This window comes from Apteryx mantelli, chromosome 1, assembly GCF_036417845.1.
Source record: "Apteryx mantelli isolate bAptMan1 chromosome 1, bAptMan1.hap1, whole genome shotgun sequence".
NCBI lineage: Eukaryota > Metazoa > Chordata > Aves > Apterygiformes > Apterygidae > Apteryx > Apteryx mantelli.
In genome coordinates, this window is record NC_089978.1 from 6375762 (window position 1) to 6396543 (window position 20782).

The 20782-nt window shown below is 44.2% G+C and overlaps 1 protein-coding gene across 7 annotated transcripts in view; it reads right to left on the bottom strand.

Annotated features, from left to right (window-relative positions):
• The window catches only part of LOC106495814 (teneurin-4-like), a 315416-nt gene extending 294965 nt beyond the window's left edge, over positions 1–20451 (bottom strand). For all 7 annotated transcript variants that reach the window (XM_067314406.1, XM_067314277.1, XM_067314208.1 and 4 more), the window contains exon 1: positions 20201–20451. The gene's annotated coding sequence lies outside the window, so the exon portion shown is untranslated. The remainder of the gene's footprint in view (positions 1–20200) is intronic.
• Between the last annotated feature and the right edge of the window lie 331 nt (positions 20452–20782).

Consider the following 20782-nt stretch of genomic DNA (forward strand, 5'->3'; position numbering starts at 1 on the left):
ACAAACATGCAGAGGGCAAAGGACACAACTGCTAGGCACATGGGAGGCTGTAAGAAGCAGGTGCTGAATGTCCAAGTATTGTGCATATGTACGTTATACAGATAAGAGAGACCACTAGCCAGACCCTGTGTGTAATAGACGGTGGAAGATTTAGCTGAGTTAATTCCAGCTTGAACAACCACACATACTAAAACACACCACAAAGCAAAAAAAAAAAAAAAAAAAAACCTTTCCAGGCCTAGAGAATTGCTATACTCCTCCTCAAGTTGTTCCAGGGGTTAACTCCTTTCGCAGTAAATAATATGTGGTTTGCTTCAGGTTTCTTTGTCTAGCTTCAGCTTCCTGAGAGTCCTTACCGATACGCCTTTGTCACACATGTTCAGAAGAGCCCTCCATCAGTGAATTTCTGTTGCCTCAGCAGGTAGTCAAAATGCCCAGATCTGTCCTTAACATGCACTTTGATAAGCTAAACAGACAGGACTTCTTCCTGTATGATGTGTTACCAATCATTTAACCATTCTCATACCTGTTTTCTAAGTCTTCTTCAGTTTATCAACATCTTTTCTCTACCACAGAATCACGGAATCACAGAATGGTTGAGGTTGGAAGGGACCTCTGGAGATCATCTAGTCCAACACCCCTGCTCAAGCAGGGTCACCTACAGCACGTTGCACAGATTGCATCCAGGCGGGTTTTGAATATCTCCAGAGAAGGAGACTCCACCACCTCTCGGGGCAACCTGCTCCAGTGCTCTGTCACCCTCACAGTGAAAAAGTTTTTCCTCATGTTAAGATGGAAGTGTCTGTGTTTCAGTTTGTGCCCGTTGCCTAGCGTCCTGTCACTGGGCACCACTGAAAAGAGTCTGGTCCCATCCTCTTGACCCTTCAGATACTTGTACACATTGATAAGATCTCCTCTCAGCCTTCTCTTCTCCAAGCTAAACAGGCCCAGCTCTCTCAGCCTTTCCTCATAAGAGAGATGCTCCAGTCCCCTAATCATCTTTGTGGCCCTTCGCTGGACTTGCTCCAGTAGTGCCACATCCCTCTTGTACTGGGGAGCCCAGAACTGGACACAGTACTCCAGATGCGGCCTCAGCAGGGCTGAGGAGAGGGGCAGGATCACCTCCCTCGACCTGCTGGCAACACTCTTCCTGATGCACCCCAGGATACCATTGGCCTTCTTGGCCACAAGGGCACATTGCTGGCTCATGGCCAACTTGGTGTCCACCAGCACTCCCAGGTCCTTCTCCGCAGAGCTGCTTTCCAGCAGGTCAACCCCCAACCTGTACTGGTGCCTGGGGTTATTCCTCCCCAGGTGCAGGACCCTGCACTTGCCTTTGTGGAACTTCCTGAGGTTCCTCTCTGCCCACCTCTCCAGCCTGTCCAGGTCTCTCTGAATGGCAGCACAGCCCTCTGGGTTATCATCCCTTCCTCACAGTTGTGTATCATCAGCAAACTTGGAGGCTGAGGGTGCACTCCATCCCTTCATCCAGGTCATTGATGAAGAAGTTGAACAAGACTGGACCCAGTACTGACCCCTGGGGGACACTGCTAGCTACAGGACTCCAACTAGTCTCTGCACCGCTGACCACAACCCTCTGAGCTCTGCCATTCAGCCAGTTCTCAATCCACCTCACTGTCCACTCATCTAACCCACATTTTCTGAGCTCGCCTATGAGGATGTTATGGGAGACACTGTCGAAAGTCTTGCTGAAGTCAAGGTAGACAACATTCAGTGCTCGGGTATCAAACTAAGAAAGTATCCCAATAGTAGTTAACCAATGCCAAAAAATGAGGCGATAAATTCAGCTACGTTTATGTGAGACTCCTTTGTTCATGAACACCAGTAAAGGTTCACAGTTCACCCTTTGGCCACAGTGTTAAGCTGAAATCTCCTTTTTAGCTAATTATCCATCATGCGAAAAAAATGTTTTGCAGACTCTGGCTGCCTGGACAGAATCTCCCCTATGCCAAGCATGACGTGCTTTTTATGTTCTTTGATATATGAGTTTATGTTCCACTACATTAAAGGAGATATTGCTTGTCTGTATCTAGCTTACCAAGATATTTAGATCTCTGTCAGTACCTCCTACTCTTTTACTACCAAATCCCCCAACTTTTAGATCATCTGTAAACTATTGACAATGGCCTTATTTTTTCTTTCAGGTCATTGATAAACATGGTAAACCATGTAAGTCTAGGAAATGGTTTCTCATAATCTTGTAAATGCATAAAAAAGTACAAATACCAGTAACAACTTATGGAAAGAGACTTGCACACTGTACTGGAAAAAAATCCCTCTGTGAATAAAATTCTCCTCTGAAATACCCCTTCTTGCATCAACAAGGATTAGTTCATCTGTGTTACTATATCCAGTATCCTTTTTGAAGGTTAAAAAACATTTCAAATTAATGTGTTGGGGTTATTAAGAGTGAACTGACATCTGCAGATTACTAAAGACAAATAACAATAAATACTGAAACCAACATGCACTTGCTCATCTCACAGAGGGGTCTTTAACTTCCCAGTTTTCTTCTTACCTACAGTTTGATTACTAAAACAGTTTTCCTATCATAAGTCTTTGCACATATTGGATACTGTGATGACTCTCCAAATTATACCCATTACTATAAAAGATTTTTGTGGACTTTTTATTTCTTTTTTTTTTGATTGAAATACACTCAATGTCCTCCTGCAAAATATTCTTTGGCAGTGCCACTATCTTTATCTCTGACTTTCAGTCGCTGTTTCTCAAGTGGAAAATAATATGCCTTGTAGTTATTAATAATCATATGGAACTTTTTCAAAGAGTAGTTGGGGTGTGAAGAATACAAACCAAGGACATCCATGTCATTCTGATACCTTCCAACCCAGATATTAGCCATCTTATCAGTCATACAGTATTTCTAATTGGGACCATCAAGATACAGAGCCAATAATGAGAAATGACAGGTAGCTGCTGATATTCCAGTTGTGCCCCAAAGAGCCTTTTCAAACCCAAGAATTGGATATTCATTAACAAACTATTACTCTGTCTTTTTTCACAAATAAGAAAGGACTACAACACACAGTCCCACCTGCCTGCCCTACATTAATGTTGAGAATATAAACTGACCTGAATTGCTGGTAAGATCCTAATTAGCATGGCTACAGGGTGAGCAGTCCCTCCAACATATAATTATTTATTAGCTAGAATTCCCTGGGCCTTGGCCAATGTGAGCTTCCTGCCAAGGAGATCTCAAGAAGAAAGGAACCTAACCCACAGGATTTTCTGACTCTTAACATGATGAGTTTTGACAAGGAACCCGCCTTTGTCGTAATCACCCTAAGCTGGCGGGGAAGGGGATTTGATACTCGTAGGGCTGAGGAGGTTACTTCAAGGTGTCTTAGGAAGGAGGTCCCTGGTGACCACACGGTAGTAGTCCCCATCAGCAACTGCTGCAATGTCCTTTCTCAAAGAAGAGAAAAGCTGCATCTGCTTTGGGTAGGCTCACTAAATAGAAGTTTTAAGTGGACAGATGCTGAAAAATATTTTGACACGTTTGCCTCAGGGGGTTTTCCCAATCTGCCTGCAACATATCTCCCAGTGCAGCTTGTAAGAAAGGATGGAGGTGCCTAGTGTTAACCTTAAATTTTTTTTTTTTTCCTACTCTTCTTCTCTGGGAGTCTCACCAACAGAGATCAAACCTATGATTATTATGAGCAACATCTGAAAATATTTAGGCTTTATCAGCTTATTTTGGGTCCCTCCCTTCCCCCTGCTTCCTTCTGCTCCAATTTGAAGGGCTGAGCTGCTTTTCATATGAATGAATCTGCATCATCCCACTTTGCCCTTTTACATTTTATCTGGTTTATGTGGCCTTAATACATCAGTTGCTCCAACTAATCTGAAGTTGCAGAAAACTTTTAGGTTTGGAGTCTTTCTTTATCTCTCAGTTACATACTTCTCCCAATACCATGATTCAGAAAGAAAAAAAGCAGCCCGGGCAGGAGTGGTACTTGACCAAACAGTTAAGATAACTGCTAGTTTTGATTTTGTCCTTCAGATACCTTTTTTGTCAAACCAATAAGGATAAATAAAGGAAACAAAGGGACTTGGTCTCACCTAGAGAGACAGATCTTTTCTCCATTTGCACTCTAACTAACCTGCTTCATTCAGCATCTTCTGTCTAGAAGTTTTCAGTCTTCATGACTGCATGACTGTTCTCATGTCTAGAAAACACTGAATCATTGCTGTTAAGACAAACTGATAAGTTAACTATATATTGTTACCAGCAAACAAGTGTTTACTGTCCTTGTGTTAGGAGAGTATATCTAAAATGATATTATGGGCTAGATACCTATCACTCTGCTAATGCTGCCCCTGAGCTAGTTTTGAAACATTATTCCTCTTTTAAGATTATAAATGGGATGAGAAATTGGAGAATTCAGTAGCCAAGGGCAAGTAGCACATGGGTGATTTTGCACTCAAATCTAGTTTGCTTTTGTTCCCCTTTTCCCTAATGTCCTTTCTTCCCTCTCCTAGAGGACAGGAGAATCTCCAGCCAAGAAAGGGGTTACCCAGAATATATTGGAGAGCAGTCAAGTGCACACTCTGAAATTATTAATCTCAGACAAATCCGGGATGTGCAGAAAGGAAACCAAAAGCACATATTGTAGAATGTCCCAGGATTCAACTCTTTTGACATAATATAGAATTCAGATAATTTTTACATCTGATATATGCTTCTTCATTGAAGCATGCAGATTTGGGAATGTGTCTATACTGAGCACAATGTATTATACATGTATATACTTTTCATAGTGGAAGCAAAAATTCTAATACATAACAATGGATTTGTAATTGAAAAGATCTGACAAAATTAGAAAAGATTTTGCGCGGGTGTATGAAGAAACTGATGTTTTTACAATTTGGCCTGGAATCTTCTTCTAGGATAGCATTGAAGAGATCAAAGCAAACACATGTAGGAACCTAATAACGCCAAATGCCCCAAAAGACAGGTCAACTAGATTCCTACTTTCCTACCTGACTCCAAATGTGATTCCAATTCAACAGTTTCATACAAAGAATGATGGACTGGATTTCTGTAGCACAGAACGAGTGCTGACCTGAGGCTGCAGTCATATATGAAAGGAGGGGAGAATGAGACACACGGGCCTGTCAGGATACCAAACTGATTTGGCAAAGAGGAAGTGGTATAACCTGGAGGTTGTTATAAAACTTTTTCTATGGATAGGTAAATTAAGAGGCAAAAAGGAAAGTGGCTTGTTCTGGGGCATAAAGCAGAGCTGCAACAGAAGTCCTGATTTCCCCTCCTTTAACCTTCTTATTAAGGTCAAAAAAATCTCCTTACTATTTAGTGTAACCATGACTGTATATAGTCTGATTGGGACATTCAGAATTATATTTATATTTCAAATAAGAGGCTTAACCAAGTTTGTGTCCAACCAGCCCTAAAGCACAGGGAACTAGAAGAGGAGAGGTGGGGAGCATGTCCTGCAACAAAGCAGCAGGGAAGAGATGTCTCTATAATGATCAAGTAACAGGGACGGAAAAGGGTTCAGTTAACTTCCCCCGTGGGACGTGATCTGAAGGATAGGGGTTGTTCGGCTCCCTCCCAAGCTTCCTAGCACATATGCTGTAAAAACAAGTGTCAGCTAATGGAGCATGCCCTCATGCTCAAGGAGAGAGCAAAGTGCATCATGCAACATATCCCGGTGGAATCATGCTCTGGCCAGTAGCGACCCGACAACCACAGATATGCAGAGTATGTCCGTCAGGTGTTACACTTTCAATATCAGTCCTTCATTCCTCCTTGTTTTCTGTCCCTCTGGTCAAGGCTAACACAGCTGTCATTCCAAAATGATAATTTCTTGGGTTTTCTCACTTTTTATAGAAAAGAGATGGAAGGACAATGTGCTTTCCTTTTGAATAGGATCACTGCTGCATGAAAGTCGACCATGATCAAAATTTTTTGCCCGTGTGTTATGGACAGAAGAATGATAACACTGTATGGAATTAATCAGCTTCACAACAGCTATTATAAAAGCCTTCTACCACGATATGAATCTGAGATCTACACCAGAAGCACAGAGTTAAAATCAGATGAACTACATTAAACTTCCCTTATTCATCGTCACAGCTGCAAGAGTCTTGCACTGAGTTACCTATTGAGACAAGAATTACTGGATCTGGGCCAGCTCCACCACGCAAAGAAGTCTAACAATCAAAGCAACATTTGTGGTGATCTTGCTGAAGTTCCAGAATGACTCCCATGAAACCTCAAAGGTGAAATGATCTAACAGAAATGGGGAACTGTTTTAGAAAAACACCACCACATGTCACACGAAGTGTGGTTAGAGAATGCAGCCCAAAATGCCTTGTCTCCTCCTGGATTGACAGAAAAGTGGTTAATTTGCCATATTCAGCAAGAAATGTATTTAAAAGCATGAAATTGGAGAGTTAATTATATTTGGTGTGTGTTACTGGCAGAGCTTCATGAAGTGATCAACAATTATCTTTCTCATCCATCAAATGCTTAGGGATCACATGAGGACAGGGAGTAGGAATATGAAACACAATGTGCCAAAAACATAAAACGTGTTTTTTCTCTTGTAGCTTTCTTCCCACATTTTCCATGCACATCATTCGAATTAAAGGTGTTTTTTTTTTTCAGCATAGCTCTTTTCCCATTTGTGTGGAAACAATCAACCCCACCAAATCATTTCAACATCAGACTGGCTATAGGAAGGCACAAATTGCTCAGGACACAGCAAAATTTCATTTTAAATCAAGAACAAATTAACACATTCAGATTTAACTCAAGCACTTGATTAACCCAAAATGAATCAAAAAATGCTGCTCATTGACATGCAAAACCATCTTTATTATATTGCCACTCATAAAACTTCATATGCAATGGCACAACTGTGCCAAAACATTCAGACAACAAAAGCCAGCTTAATTTCAGAGATTTACACATGTTCCTGAAAGACTGAGATATTTCATGCTTACAACCAAACTTTAATTAGAGCTAAAATTACAATACAATGCATCCCATCAAAGTAGGCATGCTATTTATAGCTGCATATTTAACTCTTCGGTTGTCAGGTGCTCTGTACATCAGGATCACTAACATTCTGTTTAGCAGAGAAATTCATTGCTCAGCGCTTAAAACGCAGCTGGAGGGAGATGCACAATATGCTGTGCTGTAACACCACTAGAAAGACGTGTAGCTCATGAATGGTGGCTTCATGAATACAACTTGCATGCTTATCGGTTTACTTTCTGATTGTTTTCCTTTAAGATAAACAGCCTATTTGTGAAGGACGAATGGTTGAAAGCCTGATACTGCAAACAGATTGGATGCACCTATGAGAAAATCCAATACTTCAAAGAAGGGCCAGGATTTCTATGGGACTCTGCAGAGGACTAAGCATTCAATATTTAAATAAAAGGCTCGGCAGAGTAGCTATTTGCTGTTTATTGTGGGAGGGTAGTTTAGAGAGTGAGCGAGAGATACAAGGGGGCTCTAAAGTAATCACTTGACATGCATAGGGTTACTTAACAGCACGGTATCACAGCTTGAACACTAGTATTTAATGTTACAGCCTGACAGTCATAATTGAAGCATAACCCCCTCTGCCATGATCACCCAAAAGCAGACTTCCAAATTCACATTTTTCTCATGTAACTGAGACACCTAAGCCAGGTCTGAATAAACACCTCCACTCCTATCTAGTCAGCGACAAGCGTAGGCGCTTCAGATGAAGGCTCAAATCCTAGATGAGCTGAATCTCTTCCCGGAGGTGCCGTCCCATCTTCACTGACTACACAGGGAATTGAGGTGACAACCATCCAAACTCAGGGACTTATGTCTGGCTGGGATGAATCAGGGTTTGAGCATGTGGAGACATGGCAAAGTATGTTGCATCTGATAAAGAAGCCACATGAAGCACGTTCTGCATGGTATAATTAGGGAGCTGTAGCAGATATTTTGACTCTGGGGGTTATGTGAAGCCAATTTCCACTAGCTGTGTCAGATAGGTTATTAGCACAATTTAGGTTTAAGGATCTCAAGATTATGCTCGTTAATACTAGTCAGGTGATAATGATGGGATGCTTTGAAAACAAAACTTTATCTGCCATTTTTAAGGACAAAATAATCCAACGGCAATTCCACAAGGTAAAAATTAGACGCTCTGACAGCCTGAAAGAGCCGTTTTCAAAGGTCATATATATTGCTAATGGGCAACTGGAAGAACAGCACGGAGAAAACTGTGAAATATCCAATATCTCAGATAGAAAAACAAATATCAGGTTATAGACAACAGAGCATGAAGCATGATCCCAATCTGTAGAAGGTTTCCTTTCAAAGTTGGATGTCTATTTGCAGATATCCAGTAAGAGCCCACTCATTAATTACAAAAGGAAGAAGATAAGAGTTCAATTCATTTAGTTCTTTTGTTCCAGGCATTTTATGGCTGTCAGTCTGATATTTTAAGACGCCCACAGTGACGATAACCATAGGATATGGTTAACAGAATAACTTGGGACTTTAAAAAAAGGGGGAGGAAAAAAAAAGGTGTACTTCCCCCACATATGGTTCTAACAGATGTGGTTTTAAATTACCTTTGGGACATAATAATGTTTTTTGAATGGACTGAATGTTAAATAGTTGGCTCCTCCTATGTGACAGACATGAGAGTTCAGTGGTTTAAGCAAAAAGCTCCCCATTTGTGTCTTTAGCTGGCACATACTTCATTTTCAGCCCACGCTGGTCAGTATGATTTAATGCCTTGGCCTGATGTCCCTCTCACCAGCAAGAGAAAGGATAAAATGGGATTAAAAAAATGAAACAAAACAAAAACAGTCAAAACCCCCACAGCAGACAAAGCCAGGCTGTCTGCATTGTTTCTTACACAACAGCTCCTGCAGCCCTGCAATGGAAACTCACTGGAGAGGACAGCTGAGGAAGAAAAATGTTAAATAATTCAAAGCCACTACCATCAAGTCTGATGTAGGTATAAAAATAGTTACAAAACACCGTGTTTTCACTATAGGAACTTTGACTTACTTGGAAACCTCAGAAAAAAAACCCAGCCCAACCACCCTCCAATTCTAGTACACTCAATTAGTCAGGAATTCAAAATGACATCAATTTCCAAACCAGCCTTCAATTTTCATGGCCATTTCACATTTCTGCACTGAGGAAACCAGCACAGCTCCACAGCAGGAGTTAAAAAGTCTGATCCAGAGCCCATTAAAACCAACGGGAGACTTTGAATTAACAGCAATGATCCTTAGATCTGGCCTGGGTTTAGGCTGAAGTGCTGTTCTGCTTTGGGATTCAAGAGTGATAGGATGTCACCGGTTCTCATTATCTCCCCAAAATCTCTGTGGCTGGGAATGGCCACTTCCAAATGTTCAGCCTGCAAAAGCCGTGCACATTTCAAAAAAGGCCTTCATGAAATATTCAGGGAAACATGATGCAAGGCAAGCTACCATATAGTCTGTGTGATGACTGTAAAGTTAACTTAAGGTATTTTCATTTGAACAGAGGGAAGGAGAGATAAACAATCCTGAGTATTGACAGATGAAGAACATGTGCCTGCACACACACACATATTTGATCAGAAGCTGTTCCTGGGGTTGGGTGTAGGGAATGGAAATAGCAACTGACAAGTAAAAAGTACCTTTTTTTGTTTGTTTTTTTGTTTCATGCACGACAGAGATGTTACATAATTGTTAGTTGCTGATGCTCTGAAGAGGGGTGAAAAACAGGAAAAAAAAATATATAGCGATCGTCAGTGCACAGCAGAGCAGCAATCTAAACAGCTCTAGCACCAAAAGAGCTGACACAGGTCTCTCCATTCCTTTTATTCCCCAGTTCCCCACCCCAGTCCACCCTCCCCAAAAGACCCACTTTCTTCCCCAGTGCCAGCTTCTGATAGCCCTTTCTCCCCTATTCTCATCTTCTCAACCAGACCCTTGCTGCCTGATTATCTCGGGAGAAGACATAAAAAGCCAAAAGAAATAAATACCTAAAATTCAGCAAAGCATTAATTATGCAGAAGATATAACATCATGCAAAACTAAGTGATGCAGGTGTACAATAACGTTCCCTGGAGCCCATGATCGGCAGTGTTTGGCACAGAGATCCACAAGCAGATGACATTTTAAGGCATAGGAGAGCTATGCAGGGATGAAAGCAGCTTCCGTAGGTGTCATTTGTGTCTCCCTCCAATCCCAAGTAATATTGTTGAAGAGCATCAGCAATAATATGCTGTAAAACTCAAGCCCTAAAACAAACACTATTTAGGCAGGTCCAAGTGCCTGACAACAAACAGGGCTTTAAGTGGCAGAGAGGTGGCTTTGGTCAGACTTTCTTGCAAGATAAAAGCATAAGGAGAAGGGTATCCCGAACTTCCAAACTCTGGGCATCTTTGCAGGCCATCACCGAAATGGCACGGATTTTGAGACAGTAAGGAGTGAATCTTAGGGCATGGAGGGGAAGGGGAAAGAACCAGGCTGTGAGAGGATGAACTGAGGTTGAACACTTAAAAACTAAGCTATTTTTTGGTTCAGGACTTGTGTGTTCAAGTGTGGATGAGGCAGGGCTGGGAAGCGAGGAGCTTAATATACTCTTTGGGAGAAAAGCAGATGCTCTCTACAAAGAAACTGAAGAAGAAAAAAAGACTACGATGCTGTCGATGAGAAGCAAAAACATTTGAGCCACAGAGAACTCCACAGTCAGGTGTCACAGGATGGACAGGCTGTTTGCTTTTACCCGATATAGAATTTATTTTGTCAGCTAAATTGTTGTTCAGATTATGCCCAGGACAAGAATAAAAGTCAAAATGAGAGCCTTTTCCATTTCTGGGCTTTCTGATCCTCACCTGAAGCCTCCAATCATTACGGAAAACCTACGCTCACAGTACTGAGTAACAAGCTGGGTGATAAAAACATCAGATGAGATTCAGTGTCAATAAAAGCAAAGTAATGCATAAAAGGAGAAACAATTCCAACTATAAATACACCATATGGGCTCTAAATTAACTGCTACCATCCAGGAAGGAGAAGGGGAATCACCACGGTATGTTCTCTACAATTATTAGCTCGCTGCTTACGCCAATCAAAAACGCGAGGAGAATGTTAGGATTTATTAGGAAAAAAATAGACAATGAAAACAGAAAAAAAAATCATTTTGACACTGTATAAACCAATGTTGCATTCCTATCTTAATGCCACATGCATTTTTGGTCAACCCATCTCCAAAATATATAGTAGAATAGTAGAGATAGTAGCATATAGTAGTATAGTAGAAAGATAGAGAAACGGCAACAAAGATTATCAGGAATATGGAAAGACTTTTGCAAGAGGAGAGACTAAATAGACTAGGAATTTTCAACCTGAAAAAGGAATAACGAAAAGTGGGTGGAACAGAGCTCCATTAAATCACAATGCCTACAATGCACGGACTGGGAAAAATTGTGAGATTAAACCTCAACAAAAGGAAGGTTTTCTCACCCAGTGCATAATTTTAAATTTTTATTTATTTTTTTTTTTATTATTATTGGATATCGTGGCCATCACAAGTATTCACAGGGTTCCAAAGGAATTCAACAGGTTGATGGAGGACAGCTCCTCCAGCAGCTGCTGAACAGGATGGCCCAGCGCACTGCCCAGAAGACAGTAGAGTGCAATGAGAAGGCACATGCTGTATTTTAATATAAATAGCATTTAGGCTTTGTATCAGCATGATACAACAGCTGTCAATGCTTGACACCTCAGGAAAAATGTCTTGGGTCACGAGAATGGTTTAAAAATTCACCGCCTCCAAAAAGCTGCTTGTCCTTCCCTCTTTATCCCTTCTCCCGACCACGTGCTCCCACCACACGGAGTCAACGTAGCTCGCTAACTCAGTGGAAAACTAACTTTGCAAAAGACGGACCTAGTTGTGCGCTGGGTTAGTGATTTAAATCAGAAGATCAGATATGTCCTGAGGCAGGTGCAAGGGGAGGGGGGCTGAAAGGACAGGAGCTGGGAAGGGAAGACGCCAGATGGGGAGGAGAGAGGGGAGAGCACCACCCATCTCCTCCCATGGCATTGGGTCCTGAGGTTGGCTTGGATATGAAACCATAGCCTTAGCAGTCACCCGTATCAACAGTAAAAAAAAAAGGAAAAAGAAAAAAGCTGATTGCACAAAAAAATATAATGATCTGCTTTTCCAGTTTTGAGGTTTTGTTGGTGTTGGGTTTTTTTTTTGGCTCTGATTTCCAATCAAAGTTACTGTTAGAAGAGAATGTTGTCCTATTAAATCAGTTTTCTTCTGTCAGAAGGACCATGAACCCAAAGGTGAGATACATGGGAATTTGTGTGATTGTTCTGTCAAGGCAGCATCTCTTGGGATTTCTTTGCTTTTAATCCCATTCTACAAATCCTGCAATGTTGTATCCCTTTGATGCAGCTTTGTGGGATTCTCATTAGTTGTATTCACTTTTTTTTTTTTTTCCCCAGGAAGCCTGAGATTTTGTCATCTGCTAACATATGCTGAAATGTGTGTGTCAGTTTTATAATAAATTTCCAATATATAAAAATATCTGTCAAACACAAACACAAAATCAGTGTGCAACAAAACCTCAAGTTATCTTTGTATTTGTGAAAGGCAAAGTTAGTAGTGTTGTTGATTATGGGAAGAGCAAGACAGCTTTAATAATAAAACCCCATTTGCAGTTTCTCATAACTATACTAAGCAAATTGTTTGGGCTGAAAATTTCCATGCCAGCTGTCCGCCTCAGGCTGAAGTTTTTTGGAAAAATTCAGTCAAAACAGTTCAGCAGTTTCTGAGAATAAGGCGAGCGAAAAATATGTTGTTTGACTCATGCTAAAAAATGCCAATAACCTTCTCTCTAAACTCTTTTCTGGTATCTCCAGGACTTGAAATTTGCCTGGGAGAGGACTATACTTCTCTTCACAAATATTGTGTGAAGCTGTGTGAGTTTGGCCACGTATAGACATTGTTGATAAAGCGCTGTTGCTACCTGTGCTTTGGCGCATTTGGACATGCTTGCCAGCTTCAGTCACTTAAATTTCCACCTGTGTGGGACTAAAGAAGATGCTTTGTGTTGGGGGATGCTCCCAGTCTGCTTCCCAGCACCAGAGCTGGAATCAGAGAAGCTCTTGGTGATCCCCAGCATGGAGGAGCTAAACCAGGCTGGGGTGAGAAGCCTGCAAAAAGGAGATTTGGTAGATGAAAACAGGATTTCAGAGTAGGGCTGGGGGGTGAGGGAGAGACAGGAGATGAGGGTAGGACCGGACTGGGTGGGATGGATCCGTTTTGGGGAGCACATTGTGAAACCAAAACCAAGGATCTGTAAATTTAAACCATTTTCGGCCTGCCATTGACAACACCTATAAACACCAAAATGACGCAATGTGACAAAGCTACTAGTTTTTATAAGTCTGCATAAAACAAAACAAAACAAAACAACAACTTGAAAAAAATGTAGACTAGCAGATAAATAGTAAGATTAAAAAATGCATATTGCAAATTCAGAATCTAAGAAAAACCACGCTGAAAGTTGCCTGCGTAACCTCAGTCAAGCCCCCCGTCTGCCTTCGTTGCAATACAGTCATTAGTCGCAAGATCTTGTTTGACCCAGGCCAGCCTGGAGGTGAAGCCTTTGAGACTGGGAAGGGGAACGTGACCATTGCGCTCCCCGTCTCCCGTGCTGCAGAAGCAGGGAGGCGTGCAGTGACTCCGCAGAGGATGGAAGGAAGAAGAGGAACACGTTTCAGATGGAGGAAGTCGAACGATGCCATGAGACCGCAGGCGACGCTGGGCAAGTCACTTCAACCCAACCTTTCACAACCGTCCCGAAGCCAAGGGTGTTGCAACCTCTGGATACTCATCTCGAGAGCCCGGAGTCTGATCTGCTTACGTGTCCAACGCCCACAACGGCAATTAAAGCCCGTGTGAGCTTTGCTTTGCTTCACCACTGTAAGTAACCCTTGACTGTGCCTCTGCCCGCAGGAGCACAGCTTGAGAGGAGCTCTGGAGGTTGCTCTCTGCTTTCTAACGCCGAAATCTGGGCCAACACCAAAAAGCTGATCACGCCTTAAAACCTATCCACACCGAGGGCTGTTTTCTAGCTTTTTTTGTTCTTGGCTGGCAGTATCAGTGCTGTAGCGAGCCCAACCAACCAATACGGTGTGTATCAAGAAGCAGGAAGCAAATCTGAGCATCTCTCATGCTCCGTCAGTTTTTCTAACCACTTCTGGCAGTCAGTTCTGAAGGCTTTTTGAGCAACCAAAACGCTTCCTTCCTATTCTTTATTAGGTTAGCTAGACGAGGAGGAGACGGTTTTCAACGTACAGCAAGCTCGCGACAGTCCAAAAGGAATTGGCAGAACCCTGAGAACTCTCCGTTGCTGAGTTTAGGAGTTCAGTTCATTTATAAGATTGGGACATTTAAGTCCAGGGGAGCCGGTGGAAGAGATGGCTTATGACTGCGTGGCCTCTGGGCTACTCCTGCTCCAGGACGGAATCCTGGTTTCTTTTTCCAACCCCATGGTATTATATAGAAGGCCTCGTTTTATGCGTAGACCCCATATTTCCCAAAAGCCAGAGCATAGAGCACAGCTCGAGAACAAAAGTTTTAAGCGGGCTTAAGATATTTAATGTGTTTGACCCCTTATTGTGTACACAACACAAGGCTGAACTAAAATGAGATTTAATCACACTATTTCCTAACTTCCGGGTGCTTAACGGAGCATCTCAATAATAATATTTTGAAGATTGTGCAGGCAAACACGCAAGCAGGCAAGCAACACTCTTTCCACACAGTGTTCAAAAGGAATGCAGTGCTCAATAATCATCTAAAACCTAAATCAATGGGCAGAGAAACATCTCCTGCCTCCACGCTTGCTGTTGCTGTCTTGGTAGCACATCTGCCTCCCAGGCTTCAGCATTCGTGTTAGCAGTGAAGCAGAATTTGGAACTGCTGTAGCTTTCCTAGACTGTAGAAAATACTACTTTACTCAAGCCTGAGGAGATATCAGTGAAATCTAATTGAATTATCCCCATTTAAATGGGCTGATAAATGTGATTCAGCAAGCCAGTCCACCTAAATCGACCATCAGCAACTCCTCGCTTCATTTTTTTTTCTCCTCTCCTTATCTCTTAAAAAAAAAAAACAAGGATGTATCAAATCCTAGAAAGCTGGTCTTACCTTGGAATAGGAAACTTTACCCGCCAGACCTATTCCATCTCATATCTCCTTTTCCTCCTCCTGATTGCCAAAATACTGGAAGAACACAGATTTCAGCAGCTAGTGCTTTTAAAGACATCCTTGCATCTGATAAAACATCACCTCCGCTGATATGCAACAGGGCAACACGAGACGGAGTCTGAACTCCCTCCAGAACAAACAGCTTCATTCACAGCAAGCTGATACACCAGGCATAAGGTTTTACCTAAGTAACGCTTAAACTTCCCAAGGAATTTAAACTTCCTGCAAGAAATGCTTGCCACTCCGCATAGCCCGGCCAGCGTGCCCTCCTATTCGCGTACCGGCTCTACCTCCACCTTTAAAGACGCTCCGGAAAGGATGATTTGGGAGATCTGGCAAAGAAAAACACTCCTGTGAAAATCCTGCGACTTCTCAGCCCAGTGACAGTGAACTGGCACAGAGGAAGGCAAACTGGCCGGTTTTTTGCGGAGTAGAAATACAAGTGCTGGAGCCCCACTACAGCATCACTCCTCAAGCTACGGTGACTAGATAAAGATAGTTTAAAGATAAAGATAAAATTTCATCACGATTCTTTCTGTTTTTAACCGGTGGCAAAGAACAAATATTATAAGTCCATATATTTTAACATGTTTCACTGCAAGACTTTTTCGCCGCAACGTGTTGGTCAGGGACCCACGAACACCCGGTTCCCTGGCAAGGGGTGCGTGCTGCTCGCTCAAAGTGCCCAGCAGTGCCAGTCTGCCAGTTCGGAGCAGAAAGGGAATATTTTAGCTCTCAGTTACAACAAGCTAGGGTGATAGACCTTGTAACAGGGCAGGTAACAGCCAGTCTTTAAACCTGAGTTGACACTGATCTAAAGAGTTTTACCTCTTTGAATCAAACCTGAGACGCAGTTTCGAGCCGTTTCACTTTTCGATATTAGTTACGCGTTTTTTAAAACACAGAATAGTTTGCCTTAAAAAGAAAGAAAACAGAGTCTCGAGCGTCTATAGAGATACGATAAAGAGAGAAAAGCCATGTTAAAGAAAATATCAAAGGAGCAAGTTTTTGTTTATTCACCTTTCCCCCCGCCCCCAGCAAATTTTTTAAATCGCCTTGATTTGAAGCCCTAATAAGAAATTGCGTATGTCAGGCAGCATTCATCTCGCCAAATCTCTCTCATCACGCTATCACTGCGCTATTTGTAACTTTTGATCTGGAAACATCAAGTTACATAAGATCGTAGCTGTGCTTCCTGCAAAGATATGATTCTGTCAGAAAAGGAACCAGCGAAGCGGGAACTCTGACAGAACTGGAAATGACTTTCCCAGGGAAAGGATAGTCTGGTTAAGCATCTCGGCTGCTTTAAAGTGGAAGTGCTCAATGTTTGATTCTCCTGAGCAGAGAAACGGTGAGCTACCGGGTTAAAAATAATCAGAGCGGGCTCCTAATTGGAATATTGTACGTGTCTGAGAAGGAATGAAATAACGTTTCAGTTATTATGCGCTCCAGGAAGCTAATCAAATAAAAGAAAAGCAAAAACAACCCCTCACTTTGTAAAACAAAAGGGAGCAGCACCTTCCCTTGCCAATGCACTATCTGCTCACCAAAACAAAAGCAAAGTATCTAATTTAAACTATTCAAGTAAAGTAAGTTACAAGGATTTTTTTTTAAAAAAAAGCCTTTTCTGTGCCAAACTGTCTCCTTTCCCAGACCCACCAAAACAGGGGTGACAACCCCCCTTTTCCATCCCCGTAGTAAAATCAACAGAGGAGGGTTTTTCGCCTCTCCCTCCCCGATCAAAACCAGATGAGCAATTTTACCCTCTTCTCGCAGTGATTCTTCCCCTACTTTGTGCCCTCTCAAACCTAATATGAAAGGAAAACTGTGAAGTTAAACTTGCACACCTCCTTTTGCTTTTTCCCCCCCCCCCTCCTTCCCCTGCTAAAGAGCAGCCCGAGAACCTCTTTCCGGGTGAAAGACCTTCCCTCTCCACCGAGGCACAAGATCTATCCACCGGGTCATGTATTAAAAAAAAAAAAAAAAGGAAAAGAAAGAAAAAAAAGAGGAGACAAACCGAAAACCTCCCCTAGGCAAGCCACGCACACCCGCGAGCGCATACGGATGGGAAGCGAGGGTGAGGCGTATCCTGTGCCTGCAGCAACACGACCCGTGCTCGTGCTGTGGCGCTACCTCCCCCATCCCGGGGAGGTGTTTTTTTTGGGGGGGTGGGAGGGAAAAGAGGGAAAAGCTGAAGCAGGTTGGGTGCTTGCCCTCCCTCTCCTTCCTGCCGCCGCCCCGCTCTTCCCAGGAAAATCCTGCGCAGAGCAGCGGACCCAGCCTGGGGGGGGGGGGGGGGGGAGCAGAAACCCGGGGCGCCGCCAGCACCTGGCGCATCCCTCTGCCCTTCCCCAAATCTGCTGGGACCGGGCACAGCTCGGCCACCGCCTCGCCCCTGCGCTGGGGCCGACTGGCACGGCGACGGGATCATGGCAGCGGGGAAATCCCGCGCTGGCAAAGGCTTGATCCAGCAGGATGGAGCAGGGCTGGGATGGAGGAATTGGACGGGGAAGGGCAGCTCGCAGCGGGCCCCCAAAACGGCAAATTCCCGGACCCTTTTAACGCAGGCAAGAGCGTAGCCCAGCTGCTTTGAAGGCTTGTCCCTTGCAAATCAGCGCAACGGAGAGAGGGATGCGTCTGCCTACCTTTATCCCCCCCCCCCCATACGCACACCATGCTAACTAATATATATACACATATATATACACACACACACATATATGCATACACACATATATACATGCATACATACATACATATAGCTAGATACATAGATATATAGATGGATAGATGGATAGATGGATATATAGACCTACGCACTCCCTGTTTTTTCCACCCAAGCCTATAAAAGTGTTACAGGCTGAGACGCCAAGTGGGAGGCGCCTGGCTCCGCAAAGGCCAATGAAATAAATTAAATACAAATCACTGGCTCGGCCCCAGCTTCCCCCAGCTCCTCCGGACCGGGGGGAGGTTTGGCTTCCCGGCGGCCGGCAGCCTGCCCTTGACTCCTCGCCGCCGCGGCCACCGGGCGCCGCCGGGCCACGCCGGCTGCTGGCGGAGCCTAGGGCGGAGCCGCGCGATCGGCGCGATCGCTGGCGCACACGGCGCACACGCAGGGCGCTTGCCGTGGGAGGGCAGGGCAGGGAGGAGAGGGGCCGCCTTGCCAGGCAGCGAATTTTATTGGGGTCAGCGAGGCGGAAAGGTGCCGGGCCGGGGGAGGCCGGGCTCGGCGGAGCCGCCCTCGCCAGCCGCATCGCCCGGCGGCCCCAAGCGGAGGGCGCCGCGAGCGCGCGGGACTTGCCACCCCACGGCACAAGTTTGCCTACGAAAGGACCCTACTTCCAACTTCAAAGCCTTGCTCGCCTTCTCTCATCTGGTGTCACTCCCTTCACACTAAACTTTTCTAAGAAAAAAAAAAAGTGTATATATATATATATATATATATGCATATGTATATGTATATCGCTATGAATTCAATACCAGGCTTCAGTGCAAAAAAAGTTAAGAATACTTATCCAGATTGGGGGAGGTGGATAGATTTTTTTTTTTTTTTTAATGGTAAAAAATTATAAAGAATTGAACTTTCCTGGAGGAGCCCGTGAGTAAATGCATTCAAGGCACAGAGAGGTTCTTGTCTATCAAGTCAAGAAGTATTTAGTCAGATCTGTTTTGGCTGTATGAAAAGAGTATTTCAAAGATTGTGTATCCCAGAAGACAGGAGAGACTGCTGCATAAGTATGTGTTTTCTAATCTTTTTTTCTCAAATTCTGTGCTTACGTGGTTGTAGCCACTGTGACTTTCACATGGACATGGTAAGAAAGAGTAAATACATGCTGCCTCATGCAACACACAAAGTTTTTTGTTTTTTTTTAAACATTTAGCATACCTTAACTAATACTGATTTCAAAGTAAAATATCCCAATGTTATTTTAATCAAAACAACAAAAAAGGATAAATGTCCCTTGGTAGCAGCCTGTTTTTTTTTTTTTTTTTTAATGTCCTGCAATCAGAATTTGTTTTTCAGAATGCAAACTGCTGAGAATATAAGCACGAGCCTGAACCACTGCATTTCTGCCAGGCACTCTCACATCTTTTCCCAAACGCCACACTGGTTGTTTTTATTTATTTATTTATTTATTTCCTCAATACTGGAAGGGCACGGCTGGAAGTAGGGCTTTAAGCATTGAATGTCTGAGAACCAGAATCGTCTCCCAAGTTGCAGTAAAGCACATTTTCGTAATTTTATTTTATTTTTCTCGGAGACCAAACCGCCCCTTGGAAAATGGGAGATTCCCCCCCCCCCTTCCCCATCCCCAAGTCTATCACAGATCCAAATGTAAACACACACACACATACACGCACCACCCTGCAGCAGGGCACGGGGACGGGGCGTGGGGTTCAGGCAGAGCTTTGTGCAGCTGAGAAATCCTGACACTTTTATTTTAGCTTTTATCCCCTTGCTTTTACTATTACATAAATGCCACCGAATGATCTTAAAGCTGCATCCTTGCTCCGGCGCCTCCAAATCTGCGCTGCTCCCTCCGCCGCGCCGCTCGGGGTGCAGAGGGCAGGGCTGGGGGGGTGCATGGGAGAGATGTCCTACCCCCCCCCCCAAAAAAAATAAATAAATAACAACCCTGGAGCAAGGGCTGGTCCCCAGCGCCTCCAGCATCCTTGCCGGAGCTGAGCTCCTGCCTGGATTGCTGCAAAGTGTGCGGAGGGAGCAGCCGAGCGAGCTGCGCGGAGAGGGAGGGATGGCTGGGGAGGAAAAGCTGGGATTCAGGGAGCTGCTCCCCAGCCCCAACCCCTGTGTCTACGCGTTTGGGGGGGGTGGAGGGGGGGGGAAGGGAAAACGGGAGGCAGGCGAGAACACAAAAAATGCACTTTCGGAGCAAAACGCAAGCTTACCATGTCTGCAGGCTTCCCCCCACTGAAATGCCACTTTATGTGTCCAGCGATCCCAAAGTGGGCAACTACGGCCAGGCGCCGGAGCTCATCGCAGCAGGCAGCGCGACCGCACACCGCCACCACCCCCAAAAAAATGAAAACCAAAAGCGAAATAATAAAAAAAAAAAGATAATAATAAAAAAACCCAAGAGTGGTCCAGCTTCTTTCCTGGCAGGAATCGTCCCTGGTAGGACTGCCCAAAATAAGCAGCTGCAATCCAAAGGCTTTATTTAAAGCTCCCCCCTCCTCCTCCTCCTCTCCTCGCCTCGCTCTCTCTCTCCCTCTCCCTGCTACACGCAGAGGGAAAGGGAGACACACACAGGTTACATGAATGGGAGGCAGGAGCCGCCGCTGCCGGGCTGCCCGTGACAGGCGCGCACGCGGCCGGCGGCTGCGCGCCGCGGGGCCGCGGCGGGGGCACGGGTGGGCAGGGGCACGGGGTGGGCACGGGGAGAGGGAGGGCATGGGCATGGGCATGGGCATGGGCATGGCATGACATGGGCATTCGGTGGTCATGGGGAGAGGGAGGGCATGGGCATGGGG